The sequence below is a fragment of the Bubalus bubalis genome, chromosome 9 (genome assembly GCF_019923935.1).
Source record: "Bubalus bubalis isolate 160015118507 breed Murrah chromosome 9, NDDB_SH_1, whole genome shotgun sequence".
Classification (NCBI taxonomy): Eukaryota; Metazoa; Chordata; class Mammalia; order Artiodactyla; family Bovidae; genus Bubalus; species Bubalus bubalis.
In genome coordinates this window covers 19825085-19847773 of record NC_059165.1, presented here as the reverse complement: position 1 = coordinate 19847773, position 22689 = coordinate 19825085, and the positions used below count along the sequence as shown (strand labels likewise).

General features: G+C 42.1%; 1 long non-coding RNA gene across 1 annotated transcript; it reads right to left on the bottom strand.

The window, feature by feature from the left end:
• Window positions 1-2691: 2691 nt before the first annotated feature.
• LOC102397308 lies at window positions 2692-21292 on the bottom strand. The gene is made up of 3 exons (XR_329500.3): window positions 20097-21292; window positions 19434-19718; window positions 2692-3063 (listed from the first exon to the last, which is right to left on the bottom strand). It is a non-coding gene; the product is annotated as an uncharacterized LOC102397308 (long non-coding RNA).
• Window positions 21293-22689: the final 1397 nt, after the last annotated feature.

Here is a 22689-nt window from a genome sequence, read left to right as displayed (position 1 = left end):
CTGGCCAAATGTTGATCTGTATAACTTTTCTTTTCAACAGTATAATCAGATGAAAAAAGATCTGTGTGTTGAGGGCAGGCCTAATTCAACTGACATTTGGCCACTTGCATTTCATATGGCCTGCTTTCATATGGCCAAGTCTTTGCCTCTAAACTTCACACTTTGTAGGACAGAACCTTCCATCTAATGAAATAAGTCAGTTTTGCTTTGTTTCAGAAGCTAGGAGAGATACTCAGAGACTCAGTTGAGTTCTCTATCTTGAATGAAATCTAGAAGCCCACAGTGAAAATGCCACACTTTACATTAATTCAGGGAATGGCTGTAGTAAACAAACAGACTGACTCACCATTAACCAATGCTGGTTAATGATAATCACAGCATTTGCATAGTGCTTTGTCCTTCAGAAGTACAATCTTTTGTTTTACATAATACCCCTTTGAGGCAAACTGGCACAGAATCATTATCCCCCTTCTGTAAATAAACTAACTGAGTCAAGAGATTGAAAGCCTTGAGGCCACCCAGAGATCAAGCAAAGACTTTATGGTGCCTTTTCTGCCAGATACAGACTATTAGCCCCTGTGGTTATTGTTTTATTACCTTTGTGTGTGTGTGTGTGTGTGTGTGTGTTAGTGGCTCAGTCTTGCCTGACTCTTTGTGACCCCATGGACTATAGCCCACCAGGCTCCTCTGTCCATGGAATTCTCCAGACAAGAATATTGGAGTGGGTTGCCCTGCCCTTCTCCAGGGGATCTTCCTGACCCAGGAATCGAATCTGGGGACACAGCAGTTTCCACAGCCTTTGTATTTTGATAGCCTTAGGGGGTTGGAACTGGGATTGCCCACCCACTCTTGAAAAAGAGATGTCCCGAATGCTTTGTCTGGTGAAATTTCTCAAATCACAAGGAGGCCCCTAGAGACATGGATATTGCTGCCATATCAAAAATGTTGTAAATACTGGTTACTATATGAGGGCAATACATTAATAAAACCACTCCATGACTGAATCTCTTAAAAGAGTTTTCAGGATGCCAAGCATAAAGCGGTGATCTAGAGTGTGTGCCAGGGTGAGCTCAAGGACACTGTGCCTCTGATGAGTCTGGCAAAGAGGAAACCAAATGTGGAAACTTTGGGCCACCCGCCATACTTCCACCTAAGAGATAGGGGGTGGGGGTGGGGTGGGAAACTGGAAACAAACTTTCCTCATTTAAAATTTAGATTTCTATCTTATTTTTATTCCTTTATCCAAAGGAATCTTACCTCAGATTTTGCCAAATCTAGAGGTACGTATCTCTCCCTCAGAACAAGCTCTCAGAATTAAACAATAAACATAAACAAACATGTAAAAGGGGGTACGCCTTAAATACCGTCTCTAAAGACCTGTGCACGAATGTCCCCTTCGCCTCTTAGTGAAACCAGGTAACCCAGATTGGGACTTCAACCCCCAGTCTTTTAATTGAGATCATCTCTAGCCTCAGGACTTCATGCAGCTCAGGGTCTTGATGTCTCGTTGCAGAGAGAATTCAGTGTGAGACAAAGTGATAGGTAAGAAATGGATTTATTTCGAGAGAGGCACACTCCACAGAGTATGGGCCATCTCAGAAGGTGAGAGGCACTGGGGGAAACATGCTCCACGGCAGTGTGGGCCATCTCAAAAGGACAAAGTGGCCCCACCGTAGAGATTTGTCAGTTTTTGTAAGGATGGGTAATTTCATGAGCTAATGAGTGAGAGGAGAATTCCAGCCGTTTGGGGGATGGGGTGGGGATTTCTAGGAACTGGGCCACTGCCCACTTTTTGACCTTTATGGTTGACCTTGGAACTGTCTCGGTGCCTGTGGGGATGTCATTTAGCTTGCTGACGTGTTGCAATAAGCAGATACTGAGGCTCAGAGTCAAGTGGAAGTTGACTGTCTGCTGTCTTTGACCTATCTGGTTCTGATCAGTTCATGTCATGTCCTTGGGCTATGTCATTCTTTTAAAGATTGTGTTCTTTCCCCTTCCCTTCTGTTTCATTAGCATTTACAATCTTGGTAGCTGGATGTGCAATGCTATGTGTACAATAGGTAATTAAATCCTACCAATTAAAAGTTCTGCAGTCCATGGGGTGGCAAAGAGTCAGACACAACTGAGCTTCTGAACTGAACTGAATTAAAAGTTCAGACTCAGAATGAACAAATGCACAATGATAATTATTGTCACAATCATGATAAGTAACGTTTACGAAAGGTGTGTGTGTGTGCACGTGCACTCAGTCACGTACAACTCTTTGTGACCCCCCTGGACTGTAGCCTGCCGCCTCTATCCGTGGAATTTTTCAGGCAAGAGTACTGGTGTGGGTTAGTTAGTAAGGGCTTACCGTATGCCAGGTCTTAGGGTAACACCTGTATCTCATTTAATCCTCACAATAAGGCTACAAGATACTTTTATTCTTAGTTTAACTGAAGCAGATTCTTGTATTAAAAAAATTTGCCCAAGGTTATCCAGCTATTTTTTGCCACTAGAATCTATGATATTATGACTGAGCTTATGTATTTCATTGGGCATGTAATTCCAGACAAAGACTCAGGTATAGCATTGTTACAAAATTGGTTATATAGACCCCCACTTGGGCCCTAGCCCAACAAAAGCCTCATGTCTTGGCAAGGACGATTCTTTTTCTGTTTGGATACATACAGCCAATAAGGAAACTGTTGCTGAGACTGAAACAGTACAAGCTTTATTCAATGGCCCGAGAATGGAGAAAGAAGAACTTAGTTTGCAAGTCAACTTTCAAACCCACTCGGGCTGAGACACCATATATACAAGAAGGTCAAGGTAAAAGGGAGGGAATTGAGTAAAGAGAGAGAGAAATATTCACGACTCCATCAGTCCTTGCAGGGTTCTTTCGTCTGTTGCCAAGACAATTGTTAACTGTCATGGCACTACTGGGTGTGTTCTGTGGCATGCTAACGCATTACAATGAGTCTATTATAAAGCCAAGGTCCACTGGAGGCCAAAGCTGCCATCTTGAGCCTTCTTGGTTCAACCGCTTCTGGTGGATTCTTGTTTTTCGTTTCTGGTGGTTTCCTATAAGACAAAGATTATGCTTCTGTACAGCCTACCTGGTTCCCTTGAAGAAGAGGGAGGCTTAGAGCTGGAGGCCAGCAGTCATGATGAAAGCATGCATTTTGTTTCTCTATCACTAATCTTAGCCTAGCCCTACATCCACTGCCAGTGAAAACTGCATTACGGTAGTTCAAAACTCATTTTCTTTTGAGTAATTCTCACTTAACACAGGATTACTCTTTCTCCGTCTTTCCCCTCTCCTTTTCTGGAGATGAGATATTCAAAAGAGGAGAGTAAAGCATGTATATCACCTTGACATCTGGTAAGAATGTGGTCCTTGGTCTTCATCATCCTCTGTCCCTGCAGCCTTGGTGGGCATAGAACCCCATCTGCTCTGTCCCTCCAGCCTCCACTGCTGATGCTCGCAGTCCATGTACTGCAGGTGTCCTGACCAGAGTTCTATATCCTCTTCATCAGAACCCAGGCTGCTTTGGGTCCCCTGGCTATTGTCAGCCACCCCTGTGCTCTTGAGAACTGGGGGGTCTGGTGGGTCCCCTCGTGCCCTGTGTGGGATGAGACTCCCCTCAGTTCTGACCGCTCAGATCCTCTCTCATCCACTATGCTCTGTTGTCCTGCTGGACATGACATTTCTCTGAAATGTCTGGAGCTTCCTCTGGGCATACTCTACAAACAGAGGCAAGATTTCCCACATTTTCCATCTCTAGTCTCCCTAAGTCTTTATGGGGCATCTACTGCGCCCTCTCAGGGTCTCAGGTGCTAACCAGGTCTCCCTTTGAATTTCTCACCACTTCAAGCTGGAGAAGCGTATATCTCCTATCTTAATGATAAGGACACTAGCCATTTTACCCACTTTCTGCCTTACACTGAAGCCCCCTGGGGCTCTGGCTCCCTCGGGCTCCAAGTCTTATGGAACTTAAAACATCCTTTATTCTTTTGTAAATATGCCTTTTCAAGATAATTCTTTCTATCTGAGCATTCAGCAAAGCTACTGAGTAATTTACCTTGGTACTCTTCTCTTTTTTTTTTTTTTTTACTATCTTTGATCTTTCTGAGGCAATATTTTCCCCCTAACCTACAGGTTGATGTGGGAAAGCAAGAGAAATGCAAAAAATAAGAACCTTAAACATTATCTCTAATAGTAACTCATAAAATTTCTGTACAGAAATATGTATATTGTGTGTGTGAACAGTCATACTTTATAATTGTCTTCTAGGTTAAGTGTCTTAACGTCAGCAGTGTCTTAACCTCAACTTGCCCTGTAAATGTGTATCTTTTTGTCATTTTTCAATAGTCTTCAGGATATATTACCTGCTAATAAAATGAAGGATGCCACAGTTTCATAATTTGCAGTTTCTCTTTCCTTAGCAGAAAAGCAATTAAGATGTGTGAAAAGCACTATATTTGGTGTGTGTGTCTGTGCCTGTGAACTAATCAGGCTGCCACTTTGCACATATATTCTAATTGCCTTTTGTGCTAAGAGCTGTGCAAAAGTTAGCCATAAAAGTTTAGCCACTGGGAAGGTTCATTCCAATTTCATTGCATTCATATCGTTGACATTTTCAGCTGAATCACATATCATGAATTCATTAGCATGGCCCCTCCTGGCTGGTTAAAGTCAGTCTGGTGCTGGCCTATGCTGGGCCCTGAAACCCAAGTACCCGACTCTTGGCTTCATGACTCGTCTTTGAAAACTAGATGCTCTTTGTGCCAGTGGCCACGCCTCTGCTGCATGACACATCCTGGATGCCACACCAGAGGGCTTTCCTCTGTTATGAGGTCACACAGAATCACGCAGGGGCGAGCCGAGAAGGAGAGGAGGGAGGCAAACTGCCCCTGCATCTCCTCCACCTGCTGTCCCAGTACCCGGGGCAGATAAAGAGAACACTGAGAGCCCCTTTTTGTAAAAATAAACCCCCCAAAAGCACAAACTCATAGAAACATTTACATATATGCATATGTGTGTGTGTGTGTGTATATATATATATATATATATGTATATTTATTTGTGTATATGTGTGTGTATATATATTTGGGCTTCCCAGGTGGTGCTAGTGGTAAGGAACTCACCTGCCAATGCAAGAGACATGAGAGAGGCGTATTTGATCCCTGGGTTAGGAAGACCCCTGGAGGAGGGCATGGCAACCCACTCCAATATTCTTCCCTGGAGAATCCCATGGACAAAGGAGCCTGGCTGGATATGGTCCATAGGGTCGCAAAGAGTTGGACACGACTGAAGTGACTTAGCACATGCACACACACACACGCGCACACACAAACACACACGTACGCACACACACACACACACATATATTTTCTCCAGAAAAGCACCAAGGCGGGGCGTGGGGGGGGGGGCAGTACATAGGGTAATAATATGGACTTCTACCTTCGATTTATACAACTCTATGCTATTCTGATTTTTTTCCTGGAGAAGGCAATGGCACCCCACTCCAGTACTCTTGCCTAGAAAATCCCATGGACGGAGAAGGCAATGGCATCCCACTCCAGTACTCTTGCCTGGAAAATCCCATGGACGGAGGAGCCTGGTAGGCTGCAGTCCATGGGGTCGCTGAGGGTTGGACACGACTGAGCAACTTCACTTTCACTTTTCACTGTCGTGCATTGGAGAAGGAAATGGCAACCCACTCCAGTGTTCTTGCCTGGAGAATCCCAGGGACGGGGGAGCCTGATGGGCTGCCATCTATGGGGTCACACAGAGTTGGACATGACTGAAGTGACTTAGCATAGCAAGTACAGTCTACATTGTAGTTTTAAAAAATATATATATTTATATTTTATGAACAAGAACATCAATGCCAGCATTGAAAGGGAACAAGTCTGCCAGAAGGAGTGGTGGAGAGGTGTTTCCTTCCTTCAGTTGCAGAGTCAGCTCCGGGAACCGCTGTTGTAGAAGCCTTTGGTTTTACAAAAGGAGCAAGGTGGGGAACATGAGTACTTTACTCTGAAGAATGAGGAAACAAAAGGGTCCAGGAGCAGCTTTCAGGTACATGATGGAGAGGTGGGCTGAAATCTACAGGCTACAGCCTGACTCTTCTCTAATACATGCCTCCCAAGGGTGAAATAATAGACTCAGCGTGCATCTTGACTCGGAATCAACAGCATCTCTGCCCAGTTGCCCAGAAATTCAGTATTTTAACCAAGTGAAGGATGTGTGGCAAGCCCAGCTCTGCAGTTGGGACACAGCCCTGGCACACCTCCGGCTGACATGTGCCACTCCTGGAATGCTGGGCCACTCCACCCTTAAACTAACTTCTGGCTGAACTGGGGGTATCCTGGCTGTAGCTGAGAAGAGGCATCAGTCCTGCTTTTCATACTTGAACTTTTGGTTCAAGAGCAAAAGCCAAAAAATGCAACCTACCCTGAGCAATAGCCAGGATGTTGATGCTGCCAGGCAATTCCTGGCTCACTGGACCACCACCTCCCACTTTCTTGACCAAGAGGATACACCAGAGACCAACCTCCCATGATTCAGGCCTTGCTGACCAATCACTCATCCAGCCAGAGTGCTTCCTTTGCTTGACTTACTACCTGCTAATGAGTTACACATTTTGCGAGGTGTATTAATACTCTTACACTAGCAAGATGTGGAAGGAATTCATGCGGCATTTATTTTAAAGTCATGGCCTTGGGGACTAGAAGAGTTTTAGGGGAGGTGAAATTTTATTTTTACTACCATATCTGCTCTAACAAGTTTAAAACTTCATATAACTTGCTACTGATGTGATTCATTGTATCATCATCACAATTCTAGTATGGTGGTGTTTCTTTTTATGCAGAAGTGTTACATGCATGGGACTTAAACTTCTGTGATAAGGTCACAACTGTATGGGAGGATAATTCTTAATCTCCTTGGGAAAGTGGACCGTGATGTGAACAAACTAAACAAACAGGTTGTGGTACCCATTAGTACAATGTGGTGTAGTAAAGATGAGAACATCTAAAAATATTGAAAGAATATGCAGTGAAGAATTCTGCAATTATAATAATGACAGTTTCTCAAAGCCTTGCTTCTGGATCTGGCAATAAAACACTTAATTTGCATTTCATTTCCATATAATCTTTTTGTGCCACTTTATATTTAATTGACAATTTTACTTTTAAAAATTAATTCACATATTCACGTTCTTTTCGCTTTATTTTGAATATTGAGTCATGAAACTTTGGCTAAATTTTGCCAAATAAATGTTCAATAGAGACAAATTCTAATCATCTCTTGACTCCAAACCAAATATGACGCATTTTATTTAACCAACCTGCCTCCAAGGCTGTGATTTCCAAGCAATTATGTTTTATTGCTGTTATTCTTAATGCCATTGCAAAACTTTACTTTTTTTTCTTTCTTCCTCATTTCTCTATTATCACTGGGCCATCTATGAGAGAGAGTCGCTCAGTCATGTCTAACTCTTTGCCACCCCGTGGACTGTAGTGTGCTAGGCTCCTCTGAGCCATCTATATTATACTAGAAATGCTCAACAAATATTGAAAAAAACACACAGAAACTTTGAAAGCATAAGTAGGTTAATGGCTTAAGTACCAGAAAAAATTCTCACAGGTGCTTAGAGTAGTAGAATATGAGGCAACAAGAATATGTTTTCTTGTTTACAGTTACATTTACTTTGTCTTAACAATGAGAGCACAAAGTTCAAACTTTATATCTGGGAATGGAAGATGTTAATAACCATCTTTTTATACATTTCCAATTTCATCAGTTTACATTTTAGCTCTGGAAATTTGCTGCATTTTTGTGCTAACAGTAAGAGGTTTGCAATCTTTATGAGAATACTGACTACAAGAATAATGAATAATGTCAAATAAGGCCGAAGAATTGATGCTTTTGAACTGTGGTGTTGGAGAAGACTCTTGAGAGTCCCTTGGACTGCAAGGAGATCCAACCAGTCCATTCTAAAGGACATCAGTCCTGGGTGTTCTTTGGAAGGACTGATGCTAAAGCTGAAACTCCAATACTTTGGCCACCTTATGCAAAGAGTTGACTCATTGGAAAAGATTCTGATGCTGGGAGGGATTGGGGGCAGGAGGAGAAGGGGACGACAGAGGATGAGATGGCTGGATGGCATCACCGACTCGATAGACATGAGTTTGAGTGAACTCTAGGAGTTGGTGATGAACAGGGAGGCCTGGCGTGCTGCGATTCATGGGGTCGCAAAGAGTCAGACACGACTGAGTGACTGAACTGAACTGAACTGAACTGAAGAAAAACAATTCTCTCTACTTGCTTCAACTTAGACCTTGGAGAAAACAGAAAGTTTTCTTATTAGGCATTGCTTATATTTCATGTGTTCAGATGAAGCAAGCAGGCAAATTTGTCAGAGAAAAATTAATGTTTCTTAGGAGATCAAACATTAATGCCAGCCAGCATCCCATCAAAGAACATGATTACCTATATTCATATATTGGAAACTCTACGGTTTTGTTTCTGTCATTGTAAGCTTCAGTTCATGAGCTTGTTGACATGTTCCTTTATGTAAATCCAAAAAGACGGAAAAAGAAATTGTGAAATCACATGACACTCAGAAATATTGCATCACTCTATTCCTACTTTCTGTCTCAAAAGATTTGCTAACCTCTGAGAGCATCATCAGTGTGAGTAAATTGACATTTGAAAAGATGAAGAGATGTTTTTTAAAGCCCCCAAAGCATTTACTCTTAAAAAACATATATAGAATGAATTTGCCATTGAAAGTTAATGTCAGATGTGCTTGTGTTTTAGTCCATCTCAAGCACAGTTGAAAGAACACTGCTGTTTTGTGTTTAAACAATATCAAGGTAGCTTTTCTTTTGTTTTACACATCTCTTCCAGTATTTGAGTAGGAAATAAAGAAGTACAGTTAGAAGAGTTGGGTGTGTGTGTGTGTTCAGCCACTCAGTCGTCTCCAGTTCCTTGTGACCCCATGAACTGTAGCGTGCCAGGCTCCTTTGTCCACGAAATTTTCCAGGCAAGAATACTGGCGTGGGTTGCCATTTCCTCCCCCAGGACATCTGCCCAGTTCAGGGATTGAACCCACGTCTCTTGCATTGGCAGGCAGATTCTTTACCATTGTGCCCACCTGGGAAGCCCCCAGAGAGAATGCTAGTCCATACTGGGTTGCGACATTTTATTCAGCAAGCTATTACTATTCATTAATATAGTATTAGTACGTACTGCATTATACGTTATTAGTATCTGTTTTTGGTCATTGTTGCATTTCTAATACAGAGATGAGTACTTGGCACATAAAAGGCAATCAACAGGTATTTACTGAATGGATGAGTGACTCAATCAAGAGATAAGAATTACTACTTAAAGAAGAGTAATTTTGCCCTTGTTTTACTGTGTAAAAACAGCACTTGATAATCAGCTATATTTATTTTCTTTCAAACCTTTCTTTGCTAAAACTTTGCACTTCTTCTGTCTTTCCTGCTGAGAGTCAGTGAGCTTAGACACTCAGCTTTAATTTCATTTTTCTCCTATTTGTGGATATCATCCATATATATGACTTTCCAGCCAGTATAATCTTTCCAGAAGTTCTTGTTGACTGCAAAAGCTTAAAAGCTCTTTATTGTTGAAGGGACAAGAAGACTGACATCCATTGTGTTTCATTTGGTGACTGAAATGTGTGACATATAACAAGGCCTTTATCCTCTGTTTATCCATCTGGAAAATGAAAACAACAATTCTCACTAGTCTGGTATGGAAGTGGTTGCCAAGGACTTTGTGATCCATGCAGGGAAGGAGACTCTTTAGTTGGTACATAATATAGATGTATCCCTTTGATCGATTGGGTGTTTAGGTCCTAAGGACTTACAGAGATGTTAAGGAACAACAACCACAAAAAGAAGAATCTGGCTTATAGATTTTTAATGATATTTACATGCTTCTTTCTTAATATATTTAGTTTTTCTTTAAGAATTCTTTACATGGTCACCAGTTAGAGACCATTGAGTCTGGGGCTTCTTAACCAGAGTGTGTCTACACTTCCTTGTGCAATCTTTAAATCTACACACGCCCTATCTCTACCTTAACTTCCCGGTTAAGAACGGGATGGGGGTGGGGGTCCAACCTCTTTTCTATTTTATGAAACAGCACATTGACAGCCAGGCTTCCCTGGTGGCTCAGTGATAAAGAATCTGCCTGCTAATGCAGGAGATGTGGGTTCAATGACTGGGTTGGGAAGATCCCCTGGAGAAGGGAATGGCAACCCACTCCAGTATTCTTGCCTGGGAAATCCCATGGATGGAGGAACTTGGATGGGTATATAGTCCATGGGGCCACAAAGAGTCAGACATGACTTAGCAACTAAGTTACAATGTTAAGGGCCAGCTGGTAAGTGTAATAACCTCAGGACTAAAATCCTCATCTTCTGACTTCTGATGGGTTTTTATTCCTATATATGTGAAGCCTCTAATATATTAGTTCATATTGTTACACAGTCGACCCTTGAACAGCACAGGTTTGAAATGTGAGGAATCACTTATATGTGAATTTTTCCAATAGTAAATACTATACTACTAGACAGTCCTGGGCTGGTTGAATCTGAGGACGTGGGGCCTAGTTTCTAGGGGCATAGGTGTAAGTTATACTCGAATTTTTGTGCAGAGGGCCAGCATTGCACCGTCACATTGTTCAAGGGTCAACTGTATTTTAACTTTTTAGATATAACTTTGTTGTAACCACTGAAAATTTAAATATCTCTGCTGCTTTTAGTTCCTAGCTATGCTCCCCTTTCTGTTTTTTGCCTGTTCTATAAAGCCTTTTGCGATTCATCTTGTTAGAAATAGATTCAACCCTTTATAAGTTTTCAAAGCAAATTATTGGAGCATTTATCAAACAGTACAGTCCTATATTAAAGAACCTGATAAAGAACTCTGTCTTTCCCTAAATTGCAAACTCTTAGAGATAGAAGTCAATATACTCAATGTCTTTAGAACAGTAACAACAAATAAAACTTAGGCACCAAGCAAGGTGTGTGACCAGCAGTTCTCAAATTTTAGCAACCATCAAAATCACCTGGAGGGCTTGTTATTAATAAAGTATTTATCGCTGGACTCCAGCCTCAGAACTTCTGATTAAGTGGTTCTGGGGTAGGGCAGAGGATTTGTGCTTCAAACAAGTTCCCAAGTAAAACTCTTCTGAAAGGTTTCTATTTGAATATTTGCTACTACTTCAGTAAGGAGGTTTTATAATTCTCATTTTCAAAGAAGTTATACAGCAAGTAATTGGGCAGGGGAAAGACTGTAATCTCATCTTTCGATGCCCAGTGCTTTGGTCTTTCCCTTGCATGTGTGCTAAGTGGCTTCAGTCGTGTCCAACTCTGTCAACACTATGGACTGTAGCCCACCAGGCTCCTTTGTCCATGGGATTCTCCAGGCAAGACTACTGGATTGGGTTGCCATGCCCTCCTCCAGAGGAATCTTCCCAATCCAGAAGTCAAACTTATGTCTCTTACATCTCATGCATTAGCACGCAGGTTCTTTAACACTAGTGCCACCTGGGAAGCCCTGTTTTCCCCTTAATTCTTCCTATATATCATAATCTTCCAAGAAATATACTTGAAAGATAATTTGTTATGGTAGAGATAGACTTTTAAGATTCAATTATGATCTTGGGCATTGCTTCTCTTTCCTCTTCTATGCCTGTTTTCTCATCTGTAAATTAGGAAACAGCAGTATTTTACCTGTAATGCATATTGTAGTTGCCCCCTCCCCCCCTCCCCGCCCCAGATTTGCTCCATTCCTCTTTCATTGTGTAATAGGCAGTGTGGTTCAGAAAACTGCCCCAGCTCCAGGAATATATTCTAATTCATCCAGGTCAACCAGAATAGATTCAGGAAGCTGAGCCGATTATGCCGTAATATTCCTCCTTCCCCTGACTGTTATTCCCAACACTTTCTGCTTCAGAGCTAAGCAGCTGACAAGTTAGGCAGATCTTGAAGAGGAGAGGGCAGTTTTTTCACTTTTTTCATTGCATGTGGGGACACTCACTCCCCTTTGCTAGATATAAATATGGAAGCAGATTTCCTGTTGATGGCCATCCTACAGAGGGGAATTGGTGTTCGGAGGGATCCACCCCTGGATGTCAGGACAGAGACAGAACCTCGGATCTGGTGACGACGTAAAGCCACTGGATCCATAAACCAAACCTGAAGCTACCCTCTCTCTAAACTACCAGTCATGTGAGCCAACAAATGCCCTTATTGTTTGTCGGTTGAAGTTCGTTTTTTGTTTTTTCCGTATCACTTATAGTCAAACACCCTGATTGTTGTTATTTAGTTGCTAAGTCAGGCCCAACTCTTTTGTGATGCCATGGACTGTAGCCCTCCAGGCTCCTCTTTCCATGGGATTTCCCAGGCAAGAATACTGGAGTGGGTTGCCGTTTCATTCTCCAGGGGATTTCCAACCCAGGGATTGAACCTGGGTATCCCTTATTGGCAGTTGGATTCTTTATCACTGAGCCACCAGGGAAGCCCCAAACACCCTGATACCTGATTTCAATGGATTACTATAAGAATTAAATGAGGTGATGCATTAAAAAAAAAAAAAGCTTGCAGTATTAAGGACATACCAAATATGAATTAAATATCATCAGGGAAGTGACTAGGTCCAAATTTTTTAAAATATATATTATAGGTGGCTTGATGTTAGTTTCCTTTCAAATTCTCCCTCTCTACCAAGAGCACGTGACCTTAAATGCCATGGTCAGCTCCTGACCGAAAGCTCCCTTGGAGGTGTTCTCAACAGCAGGATTAGAGAAACCAAAATAACCAGGTGAATATCTCTGTCGATGATAGAGAATGTGGCTATAATAGAAAAAGATTATTCTGAGTATTGAAGACTCATGGAAAAACAGACACAGTTAACTTTACTAAGGAGAGTTACAAAATAAGTGCATAAGTATAGCAATACGTGAGTCATAACAGAAGTGAAGGTTCATATTAAGTGAATTGTCCCTGGTCTTATAGCAGAGATGGGTCTCATCCAAGCCTGGTGCTCATATTACTGTGGTGGACGTCTGTTCCTTTGGTTGTTGGGCATGCCACTGTTCCTTTGGGGCACTGCTTTTCTTCAACATCACATATGTAATAACATGGGATTCTTTGGGGGTTGCCAAAAATACTTAGCTCCCTTTTTTACTGGGCTAAAACAAAAGTATTATTTCTTTGATAATTATACTTATAGTCACTGATTCACTTACAAGCATATTAAAATCCAAGTTTTCAAAGGAAGCAAGAAAGGATCCATAGAGGACACATGGTCTGTAGTCAATAGATGATTCCATTATATCTCTTTTTTAAATATTTTTATGTTTTTGGCCATTCCAGGCAGCACATGGGGTCTTAGTTCCCCAACCAGGAACTGAACCTGCACCCCTTGCATCTGAAGCACAAAGTCTTAACCACTGGACCACCAGGGAAGTCCCCCATTATGATGATATCTTTTAGGGTCTGGAACACCCTGACCAGTGCATTAGACAAAACATTTCATAAGAATTGGCTACAGAGAGGGAGAATAGATCCATTTGAAACTAAAAAGTGTGATTTGGGGAGTAAACTTGAGTAGGGAGAAGCTTACAAGTCACTGGAACATGCCTTGGACTCGGGGTCTGTGTGTCTGTCTTGGTAGTAATGTTGTGTCATTGCCTCATTCTTGGCACATGGTCTGTACTCAAGAAAACCAGATTGAAAATTTGGAATCTGTGCTTTAGTGGATTGAAACTGACCTCCAGTCACTAAGGAAAAATCAAAACAAAACACATAAGAATTTAGAGAGGACATTTTTCTGCCAAAAAATAATTTTTCCTTGATGTTATTTCTTAGTTGGGCCAATATTCCAATGGGAAAAAGTAGATAGGTTGGTCAAAAGTTCAATATAATCTTTTGTAATATTTGACCTAAAGTGACATAATAAAATATTAATGACAGAAACTTGTCTTCTTTCCTATGGATGCATGTGTGACAACTTGTCTCACACACATTATTAAAGAGAAAAAAATAGAAAAGATAATCTAATGGTATTTTGTTTCACTTGAAATGTTAGGTCTCAAACTAATTTATTCAATATATATTTATGCCAGTTATTCTTATAGGCACTTGGGATACATCAGTGAGTGAACAAAACCAGCATCAAAACTGTACATGCAAAAGAGGGCTTAAATTGTTGCTGGGCTTCTGAGACTCTTTTGTGAAGTAATTTATTTGCTTGCTGTAATTGCTTTAATATTGTTGGCGACTATAATGTCTCATTTGGGGAAAGCTTGCTGCAGTTCATGGGGCCGCAAAGAGTTGGACATGACTGAGCGACTGAACAACGAACCAGGATCTAATTTCCTGACCTTTGTTGACCCAGATGACGTGATGTGGGGCAGAGAGGTTAAATTGATCTTTGTGAAAATGGGGGGGGGGGGGCAAACTCTGAGGTACTGTGGAGGAAACAGGGGAGGAAAAGTGTCACCTAGGTAAGGAAGAATCTACGTGAAGGGAGATGTTGGGATTTCTACAGAAAGAGAAACCCTGAGTGAAAATGGTCAAGGTTTCAACAAAATGTTTGTTAGCTTTGTGGTGTGAGGTACAGTACAAATGCCTCAGCAGTCCTTAAGAAAACTCCGATAAAACTTTCATTGCTCTTCAGTATTTTTGGTGGGGGTCTTTTATCCCCACTTGTATCTTTTCTTCTCCTCTTTTTCTTTTGCATCTTTAAAAAAAAAAAAAAAGGTCCTCTTCTTTTTTTTTTTTTAATTAGTCATTCAGTTGTGTCCAACTCTTTGCAACCACATGGATGGTAGTCTGCCAGGCTCCTCTGTCCATGAGATTCTCCAGGCAAGAATAATGAAGTGGGTAGTCATGCCCCTCTCCGAGGGATCTTCCCGACCCAGAGATTGAACCCAGGTCACCTGCATTGCAACCAGATTCTTTACCATCTGAGCTAACTGTGTAGGAAGTAGACCTTGGGGCAGGGGCAAAACAACCTGCTTAATTAAATCAGGAGGCCATTAATCTGAGGTGGTTCTAATGCCTTAGCATCTTAGTAAGTAAACAAAAACATAAGTCTGTAAATGACTCAAGGTTAAGAAATCAAAACCTAAGGACACCCAGTCACAAACAGCCAACCAGGCTTTTTCAAATAATGCAAAACCTTAATCTATAGTCAATAATTTCCTTGCTGTCTTGCACCTCTTTTCTATAGAAGTCTTTCCCTGCCTCCTTATTGGCGGAGTACTCCTAACCACTTCTGGTTTGATGCTGCTCCGTTTAGTCTCATCTTTAGGGCTTCCCTGGTAGCTCAGTTGGTGAAGAATCCGCCTGCAATGCAGGAGACCCTGGCTTGATCCCTGGGTTGGGAAGATCCCCTGGAGAAGGCAAAGGCTACCCACTCTGTTATTCTGGCTTGGAGAATTTCATGGACTGTGCAGTACATGGGGTCAACAAAGAGTCGGACATGACTGAGTGAATTTCACTTGTTCAAATAAATTCTTAAAATTTTTAATATGCCTGTTTATCTCTGAACACTACTTATATTTGAGTTACATATCATTTAAAAAACATTCAGTGATATAACTTTATGTTTGGGAAAACATATTGCTCTCATAAATTAAGCATTCTAAGTAACCTAGACAATATCTTCTTGACTAAGATTTTCAACTGGGAGGTCAATATTGGGTTTTTAGATTGTTCAGAAAAGAATATGGGTCTAGAAAAGGTGAGACACTCTGAACCATAGACTTCTATGATTAAACAGAAGACTACTGGTCATACTTGGAAAAATTGCTGGCTTTATACAGGCAACCTAAGGAATAGTAGTGGGCTTCCCAGGTGGCTTAGTGGTAAAGAATCCACCTGCCAATGCAAGAGAGGCAAGAGACACGGATTTGATCTCTAGGTCAGTAAGATCCCCTGGAGGAGAAATGGTAACCCATTCCAATATTCTGGCCTGGGAATTGGGGTTGCAATTCCATGCAAGTCCATGGGGTTGCAAAAGAGTCAGACACGACTGAGCGTTAGAGCACACAGCACAGGTAATAGTCGTGGAAAAATTGATGGCAATGATAGTAAGAAAAGTTGCGGTTGTGATGCCTTCTATTTACGAGGAGCCTACTGTGGGTCAGGCACCATTCTAGACATAATTGCGTTGAATTCTCACAACTCTTTTATGAAGCGGGCAAATTGTTTGCTTAATGTTACACAGACTTGCAACCGTTCTTTGATACACCTGTTGGGCATGAACCATCACAGGAATAATAGATTCTCTGTCTTTAGGGATTATGGCCCATTCCAAGGAGGAGAACAAAGAGCCTTTCAGTCTCGGAGGGGGTTCTCAGGGCTTACAGTGTTGACCTGATCTCAGAATGGGCCTTCTTGATTCCAGAACTTTCCTGGTTAAGAGCCCACAAGTGTCTTCAGTCACAGGAGACTTTCCAGATCCACCTATAGTGGATCAGAAACCTGTAGTCTATTTGAAATTCTCATTATAGAAGAAAAAAAAAAGTAATGCTTTCATCTTTACTTCCAAATACAACAAAATGTAATAGATTTTCCCCCTCCTCCCCTCCTTCTTTCTTTTATTCATTCTTCCTTCTTTCATATATTTTCTCAACAAACAAGTATTAAGGGCCCTGCTTCATGCAAGGCCCAATGCTAGATGTTGTGATATAATAAGAAATATAGGAACTTCCCTATAGTCCAATGGTTAAGATTTCTTGTTTCTACAGCAGGGGTTAGGGGTTCCATCCCTGGTTGAGGAACTAAGATTCTGAGTGCCACGTGGCACAGTTCCCCTGACTCCCCCCGAAAAAGAAGAAGAAATATTTATTTTGGTTTTCCTCCCTAGTTTCTGGCCCAGAGCACTTAAAACTCTTGGAGTTTCCTACGTGATAGTGGTGCTAGGAACATCCTTTGCGATTCACAGTAAGCTCCTTTCAACCATACTTGAGTTTATGACAGGGTGGGGGCTGATTACCAGTGGATCCAACCATATGATTAGAGGCTTGGAACTTTTAACCCCACTACCTGATGTCTAGGGAGGGTCAAGGGACTGGAAATGGACTCAGTCACCATACATCAATGATTTAGTCAATCATGACTACATAATGGAATCTCCATAAATATTCTAAACTATGGAAAGCTACTAGGTTGTGAACAAATCAGGGTACTAAGGAAGGGGTGTGTCCAGAGAGGATATGGAAGCTCCATTGCTCACCCCTCCATCCCCAAACCTTGCTCCATGTCACTCTCCCATCTGGCTGTTCCTGAGTGGTACCCTTTATAATAAACCAGTAAACCTAAGTGTTCTTTCTGAGTTCTGTAAGCCATTCTGGCAAATTATCAAACCTGAGGAGGGGATCATGGAAAAGCTCCATAGAGCCAGTTAGTCAGACATACAGGTGACAACTGGAACTTGGTGTCTGAAGTTGGGGCTCCTCTTATGGGACTGAGCCCTTAATCTGAGGGTTCTGGACTGTAACTCCAGACAAAATTGAGTTGAACTGTAGGATACTCAGTGTTTGCCAAGAACTGGAGAATTTCTTGGTGTGGAAAAACCCACACATCTTGGTGTCAGAAACGTTCTGTGGGTAGAGAGGAATACAGTTTTCCTTTAGTTGATGTTCCTTTTCATGGTTTACAAAGCACAGCCCCTGCCTCTAGAGGGAGCGTATAATTTCCATAAAGCATAAAACATCAGTATCATAAGGTCAGGAGCTGGAAGATCTTGTTTGCTCCTGTATCCTCTACTCCTACCCCAGCACAGTCTGTAGCCCTGAACATGTGCTCCAGAACACATTGAATGAATGAGTACAAATCTAGTGTTGCTGCACTGATGGAAGGGTACTCTTGCCACTTCATCTGGGGAAATGCCATGCTACAGGCTGCCCAAGTTGCCCTTAGGAAACACAGAACCAGTCTGCAATCAGATCCTGAGAGTGGTCATCCAGAGCACATAACTTGTGAAACAGTAAGGATATGGAGGTTGAGTAATGATACACTTGGTTTGCAAATAGCCCATGCTCGTTTTCATGTTGCTGAAGACTCCTTGCTAGGATACGAAACACTTGTCATTTAATATGTTCTCAGAGTCTGAGGCCAAACCACCTCAAGCTGTGAATGCCTTGGCTCTGGAGAGTCAGTCAGGGTCAGAGCAGGGTAGTTCTTGGCCTGCTGCCCTTCCAGAATAAACCAAACAGCTACAGGAAGTGGTTTCCATGATTCAGTAGGTGGCACACTTCCTTTTGAGTCAGAACTGAATCATGGCTCTGAGAGGAGAAAAAGACCTATTTCTTTATCCCATACTTTCCCCCTATTCCCCATAGTCCATTTATTCTTGTCTGTTGTCTGATATATCCTGTTGAGTTTAATGGGTTTAACTGAAAAGAAAAAGATAAAAAGCAAGTCAACTAAGAAAAAGCAAGAAGGGAGTGGGAAACCCGGTAGATTATAATGAATCCAAGCATCTCGATTTCATCAGAGGGCCGTATTCTCTGAGGAGATGGAAAGAAAAGCCATAATGTGATTTCACTGGGGTCATTAAGGCCCATGGTCCTCTTGACTCAAATCTGACCCATTTCCAGTGGAAGCAATTAGATCACACTTACATAAACTGTGTTGCTTTAAATGGCCCTACTCTTCTCTTCGCTCACTGACCCTGGCTTACTCCCTGGCATGTCTGCTGGAAGGCTCGTCTCAGAGCTGTCCCAAGCATGGCCCTCGTTCAGCTGCGGGTGAAGTGATCCTGTTCTGAATGTACTGAATGCTGCTGGCAATGCTGTAAATTGTTCTGGGGCTTAAGAAAAAACGCCATAGATATCAACAAGTCGTAAAAACAGATTTTCCCCCTCATCTTTTTCCCCGTGGGTCTTTCGTTCTTCAATAGTTCTGCAAACGGAATTTATTGATCCATATTTTCACCTGATGAATTAGATTTTACTATGTGTTCCTTGCTTCCTTCTACTCCAAGTTGTTCTGACAGGTTTCATGTTGCAAAGATTCAGATACTTGTACTATACATCCTGTACCTATATCACTCGGGGAAGACTGATCATCAGACTGGAATCAGAAATCTTATTACCGTATTAATATTCCATGGATCTTTCTGTGAATTATTCCAGGAGGTTAAAGAATATGAGTCAAAGTCACATAGACTTGTGTTCAGATTCATGCTCAACAAAAAAATTGTAGAGCTGTGTAACCTTGGATACATCCCTTAACTTCTCTGGGCCATAGCTTCCTCAAACTGTAAAATAGGATTCTAATATACAGACACTATTACTGTGAGAACTAAAAAAAGCTTTTGCATAGCGTCTCGGATAGCTCCTAGCTCATATCTGATGTTTCAAATAAGGTCCTGCCCTTTCCCTTTATTTACTGTACCTTTCCGTTGGAAGGTAAGTACAGCTTTTGGACACAACAACCAGATGGGCACATTGTCTCATCCTTCCCAAAGACGTCACTCAGGTCCAGCAACTTTAGTACTCTCATCAACAGCGCTCGCAGCACATGTGATATCAAATGGTATCCTTAATGGAGTGGCGGAGATAGACAAGCCAGGAAGCAGGCTTGAAAGCCAAATCCAGCGCTTCTGGCCAGGACAGCGGTGGCTGATAGATGACAGCCAAATGTGAAGAGAGTCCTCATCTGACACGCTGGAGGGAGCACCTAGAGAGTGGGCAGGGAGAAGAACCATCAACAGAACTCACAGCCAGACAGAGCAGCCGGCGGGCCAGGTCAAACCGGGCGACGGCTGGCAGACAGGTGGAAATGCAAGCGCACTGTCAGATTTGCAAAGCCCTTCTGAAACGCCCATGCTCCCAAATCCCTTTGATGCCTCCCACATCCCTTCAGTTCCTCCCAGACGGCCACACACAGAGAGTGACAGCTTTTAGAGAAGAGTAGTTACCACTTCCCATGGACGGGGGAGCCTGGCAGGCTGCCGTCCATGGGGTCCCAAAGAGTCAGAACACGACTTAGTGACTGAGCAGGCACACACGTCCTCCCCACCCCAAATTAAGGTTCAAAACATCACCTTGTACTTACCTGTCTTGGAGCCGTCACTTTGTAAATTGCAGTTGCCTGGAAGAGTCTCTTCCACTAGACTCTAAGCCTCTAAAGGCAAGGAACGTGTCTCATTTATCCTTTAACCAACAACGTTACCTGGAGGTCAGTGCCTCACCCCTCACCAGTGCTCAACCCATGTTTGCTGACTTGACAGAAATACTGTACTAGAAAGGCCGTGAGGAAACTTTGAAACAGGAATTGGTGGCCTCTGGGGCCAAGGGGCCCCTGGAGTATCGGCTGAAGAGACCCATTTGGAGGAAAGGAGGCAGAAGTCTTAACCCCCTAGAGTGATAAAATCGGGAAGAGGATGGAAACCGTTTTTGCACGTGTCGTGGGCAGTCCAAGCTGGACATGGTTTCCGCAGGTCTGGGCATTGTCTGAGTGGAGTGTTGACTGTGTGTCTCCTGGAGACTTCTGTTTAAATAGCTCCCAGAGTAGGATGACTCAGCAGCCGGCGGATGGAACAGTCTCGGGCTGTGTCCTCCTGTAAGTGACAAGTCACGTGGCCCCGGGTGCCTCTGGCGGTCCCTGATGTGACACACGAGAGCTCCTTTCTTGCCAGCCCAGCAGCCCTGGTGCCAAGTCACCCGTCACTAATCTGGAGACTGACAAAAATTGCTTGACAGGCCAGACCTCGTGCTCCAAGTGTGGAGATTCTTATTTGAAATGAACTCTCATGAACGGATTCCATTTCTGAAATTTAGAGACTGCTTTCAAATTTTTATTCTATCTCCTTATCAAAAACCACTGATTATCTTCAGGATAAAGACAAAATTCCATCTCCTGGCAGTTAGGGTCCTGCAGAACCTGATCTCCTCCTGATTCCCAACCCCCTAGACCCACCTCCTTTTACACTGGCTTGCTACTTTTTTAGCTTTGTTTTTGTCCCTGGCCGGTAAACAGGAGCAAGACAAAGCTTTAAGAAAGAGGCCTGGGAGGAAATTCTAGTGTTAGTCGCTTAGTCGTGTCTGACTCTTCGCAACCCCATGAACGGTAGCCCACCAGGCTCCTCTGTCCATGAGGATTCTCCAGGCAAGAATACTGCAGCGCGTAGTTATTTCCTTCTCCAGGGGATCTTCCTAACCTAGGGATCGAACCCAGGTCTCCTGCATTGCAGGCAGATTCTTTACCATCTGAGCCACCAGGGAAGCCCTACGTGCCTGCTACCATTTATTTGACTTGAATTTGACAGAGGCCATCTCCACTAACCTCCACAGACTGCGCTCAAGGATCATGGTGAATTGTGGCTTTAGTATTTACCCTCTAGGGTTTTCAGCGTCAGCCTAGTTATTGTTTGCAATTATAATTTCTGTTGGCAGATGGTGGTGATTCTACAAATATCCTTTTTGGAGCCCAGAGAGAAATGTTTTTCCACTTGAAATAAATACTGGATAACAAAAATTGACAAAGAAAATACATTCAGACATTTTTCTGATTTTAATTCACTTGAAAATTTCATTTTTCTAGTTTGAGAAATGTTGTAGGTACAAGCCCTTAGGAAATCCATGTTGAATTCCTTATAATAATTTTTCAACAGTATTGAAAAATGAAAGAAAATAAAGCAATACTTTGTTTCAAAAGTTTATTGTAGACATTTAAAAATGTGTAGATAAGCATATAGAAGAAAGTCTGAGACATCTATAATCTCACAGCCTAGAAATAACCACAGTTAGTATTCTGGAGTCCTCAGAAGTTTTTCCATATATAAGGGATTAGGTTGAATATGCTAGTCTGTTACCTACTTTTAAAATTTAATAATATATAATATATCTCTTTCTATAGCAATTTAATTGCTATAATGATTTATTATTCCATGACTTTTTCATAATATATTTAACCAAACCTCCTTATGTTTCATCCTATTACAGGAATGGTGCAAAGACACTTTTGTAAATATATGAATCTTCTATTAACCCCTACAAGTGGAGTTTCTGCATCAAGAGTCATGATTTTTCTTAAGTTTATTCTTTAATATATGGTAAAATTTCCCCTTAGAAAATTTGAGTCAATTTATACTTCGACAGGCAAAGGTTATATTCCAGTATTCTGGCCTGGAGAATTCCATGGTCTGTATAGTGCATGGGGTGGCAAAGAGTTGGATACAACTGAATGACTGTCACTTTCACTTCCATTTTTCACATACTTTGACAAGTGGTGTAGATTTTTTTGGAATCACCATGGACATGGAACAATAGACTGGTTCCAAATAGAAAAGGAATACGTCAAGGCTGTATATTGTCACCCTGATTATTTAACTTATATGCAGAGTACATTATGAGAAGCACTGGGCTGGAAGAAGCACAAGCTGGAATCAAGATTGTCGGGAGAAATATCAATAACCTCAGATATGCAGATGACACCACCCATATGGGAGAAAGTGAAGAGGAACCAAAGAGCATCTTGATGAAGGTGAACAAGGAGAGTGAAAAAGTTGGCTTAAAGCTCAACATTCAGAAAACTAAGATCACGACACCCAGTCCCATCACTTCATGGCAAATAGATGGGGAAACAGTGGAAACTGGCTGACTTTATTTTGGGGGGCTCCAAAATTACTGAAGATGGTGACTGTAGC